General features: G+C 33.8%; 1 pseudogene; it reads left to right on the top strand.

Moving 5' to 3' along the window:
- LOC112090808 overlaps positions 1-3457 on the top strand; it is a 7907-nt pseudogene extending 4450 nt beyond the window's left edge.
- The last annotated feature ends 539 nt before the right edge of the window (positions 3458-3996 follow it).

Here is a 3996-nt window from a genome sequence, read left to right on the forward strand (position 1 = left end):
GTTGGAGGTCGTGCCGCATGTCGTTGAACTCAGCTCGTCGAGATCTTTCTATTGACACCGGTGGTGTCAAAAATGGAGGTCGGAATCTTAACTTGAGTATTTGGCCATTGATGGTTTGTGTGAGAGAGAACGTGAGAGGAGAGAGAGAATGAGCGAGAATAAGAGAAAGAAAGTGTAAGAACCCTAAAAATTTCACTATATAAAGTATCTGATTAAGGCAAGATTACGTGCCTGATCTTATCCTCAATTATTTCTTCTAAACAGATTAAATTTATACTGATTAGAGGTAATTAGTTTAGCTTACGTAAGTTAATCTACTACTTACAGTCCAATATTAATTTCTGAATAATTCAATATTGTTTTATATTCTTACTCGCGTAATATTTTAAACTGTTTCAAGTCTTGAAATTAATTTTAGACTGAACAAATTCTAAATTTTAATTTTCTGTATTCTATCCCGAGAATGACGTTTCTGACAGTGTCAACTCCCGAGCTCATATTGTACCCATCTACTATAGGTATTTATCTTGCGACTTTAACCTAACTGTCTAGCAATTAAGGATTTTTTTCTTCTTTTAAAATGCCAGTGCGTTTTTTTTATACGCCGCTAACATCGTGCCGTGCTTAGAGATTCTTGAAATTAAGATTCTCAAACTATACTTGTACTGAAAATTATTCCGCCTTAAAATACGGCGAGAATTTATCGATCGAATTTACTTGATCGAAACATGAACTTAACATGAAATTTGCTATAGAATTTAGGAATACATATATTAATTCCATAAATCCTCCATTCACAATATAACATAATATTTTCTAAGAAAATCCTTGGCTTAAAAATACATGAATTGTATTATTTAAGGTCTGAAATTTTCTCAGTCATTACATGTGGTGTGGTCTGGGGAGCTGTTTGATATGAGAAGTTTCAGTGTTGGTGGGCAAGATGTGTATATTCGAATGGATGCTTCTGAATTGAGTAAGACCTAATTACCCTCCTCTGCTAGAACATGGCCATTTTTTTTAATACTCTAACGTGATTTAATCATTCTTTGGTTTGTGTCGAAGAAGGAGTTGTTGTTTTTGTTTGAATCCAACCGCCATTAGCCCCTTTGATTGTATTATTTTAAGATCAGAAATTGTTATTTTCGTACTCCTAATTATTGTATTAATTTGTCAATCTATTCTGCTTTGGTTCACAGAATCCGATGAGAATGAAAAAAAAAGGGCTGTGGTCATCGCAGTGTCAGTTGTCTCTGGGTTTGTTCTGTTGTTTTTGGTGGGAGGGTACATCATGAGGAAGAGGAGGAGGGCCTCCCGCTCAGACATAAGCCAATTTGGTACAATAATTTTCTTACTTCTCTTTTTTCTTTTAATGGAAATATCTTTAGTCAATAGTCATGATAATCTGGTTATCTAAATAATTCCGCCTACCACATTTGATCAAATATATAAAACAGTTAAACTATTGGTATAATTGACTAAAGAATAAGGAATAATTCTACCGCAGTTAAAGATCAGAAGACCTCCCGTTCTGATGGAAGAACGGATGAGTTTGAGATAAGTTGAAATCAATAAAGAATTATAAATTTTCTGCTTAAAAAAATGGTTGAAATAAGCGAAGCACAGTGTTTTCTTTATTATTTGGTCGAACAAATATTCCCTCCCTGACGTCTCCATAAATATAATGCTGACATTCAGTAGAAAAATAATTTTTATAATTTCTTTTCCGTTGAATACGATAGTTGCTTAAAACAGAAAATGTATCACGTGGTATTGAATTGATCTAGTTGACGGATGCACTACTTTGTTATGCGTATGTGTTTTTATGTTTCAGTACTTTATTTTCATTATTTTTTCAGATAACGCAGCAACCAATTCAAATGAACATGAACATCCTATTCTTCTAGAGGAAGACGTAGATCAGCTACCTTCATTTGGCCTGGATATCATTGCCAATGCAACTGACGACTTCTCCTCTACAAACAAAATTGGAGAGGGCGGTTTTGGTCCGGTTTACAAGGTATTTCATTGTCAAATGAAAAATCTTATCTCTTTCTATGAGTTTTTCCCCTCTCTCTTTATATATATATATATATATGTGTGTGTGTGTGTGTGTGTGTATGTATGTATGTATATATGTATGTATGTAAAGTTGTATTTTAAGCTAAAAAAATTGATCTATTATACAGGGTATGCTTCCAACTGGATAAACAATAGCAGTGAAGAGACTTTCTAGAGATTCTGGACAAGGCCTTCCAGAGTTCAAGAATGAGGTGGTTTTAATTGCAAAGCTTCAACATTGGAATCTTGTGAGGCTGTTGGGATGTTGTATTGAAGGAGAAGAGAGGATGTTGATCTATGAGTATATGCCCAATAAAAGCTTGGACTTATATATATTCAGTTAGCCACCCCTAATCCATCTTGAGTTTTTTTTTTGTTTGTTTGTTTTTTTGTTTTTTTTTTTTTTTTTTTTTTTTTTTTTTTTTTTTTATGTTTGTTATGGTGTCTTTAATTGGTTGAGTAAAATATTTGTCATGTGAATTGACACAGATAAAACAAGGGATAATGCACTTGATTGGCCGAAGCGGTTTGATATTATAGTGGGAATTGCTCGAGGCCTTCTTTATCTTCACCGAGATTCAAGGTTGAGAATTATTCATCGAGATCTTAAGGCTAGCAATATCCTCTTAGATGATGAGATGAATCCTAAGATATCAGACTTCGGCATGGCAAGAATATTTGGAGGTGACCAAAATGAAGTAAATACTAAAAGAGTAGTTGGAACATAGTAAGTTTCCATTTCTCGCTTATTATTCTTATATACTTGTTAACCCATTTTGTGATGCATCTCTTTATTTATTTATTTATTTTTGTTTTGATGCAGTGGTTATATGTCTCCGGAATTTGCAATAGATGGACACTTTTCGGTGAAATCTGACGTCTTTAGCTTTGGTGTCATGGTTTTGGAGATTGTAAGTGGGAAGAGGAATAGAGGATTTGAACATCCTGATCATGAGCTCAACCTTTTGGGACATGTGAGTTGCGACTAATTAGTTAATCGCTTTTCTATTTTGCCTTGTTTACCATGTCTTAATTTCCAACTCTCATGCTAATTTTGAAATTAATTTTGGGGAGTTTTAGGCATGGAAATTGTGGAATGATGGTAGACCAATGGAACTCATTGATATTTTGATGGAGAACGTTCCTGTATCAGAAGTGTTGAGATGCATCCAAGTTGGTCTATTGTGTGTACAAAAACGCCCGGAAGATAGACCCCTAATGGCATCTGTCCTCTTCATGCTAGATAGCGAAAATGCTTCACTGCCACAACCTAAACAACCTGGATTTTACACTGAAAGAACTTTCACAGAGACTGATTCCTCATCGTCATTGAATAAGCAAAATATTTCTACGGAAATAACTATTACAATATTAAAGGGTAGATAAAATAAATAAATAGGAGAAAAGACGTTTTTTTTTTCTTTTTGTGTTACAAAATCTATAATATTTTTTATGTCTTATGTACTGTCTATAGCCAATCAAATGAAAACAACACTTTTTTTTATTAGTTTTATAAATGCAAGGGATATTTTAAATTACAGTGTTTGGTTGCTCAAAATTACAGTGTTGCCCCTACAGCTCCAAGACTTTAAATAGGATATTTTAGGGTAGTTTTAGGGACGTTTTGCCATCAGAGAATTGAAGAGAGAACATGTTACGATGACGGAGAAGACGGCTCAACTAGAAATGGATTCGGCTTCAATTTCGACAATTAGTTTCCTTTTTCTCTTCTCTCATGCTTAAGACAATTGTTAGGATGTTTTTAAGTTTCATTGTGTTCTAACTTTTCTAATCTACGGCTACGATGTAGCCGAACCATGATGTTTTGAATTTTTCAATCACTATTAGGCGATGTATTGTTTTCTTTAGTTGAGTATTCATCATTGTGCTTAATACTTCTAATTAACTTAGCTTAAGAAACTTAATCAAGAGCTA

The sequence above is a fragment of the Morus notabilis genome, unplaced genomic scaffold (assembly GCF_000414095.1).
Source record: "Morus notabilis unplaced genomic scaffold, ASM41409v2 Scaffold4011, whole genome shotgun sequence".
In the NCBI taxonomy this organism is placed as follows: domain Eukaryota; kingdom Viridiplantae; phylum Streptophyta; class Magnoliopsida; order Rosales; family Moraceae; genus Morus; species Morus notabilis.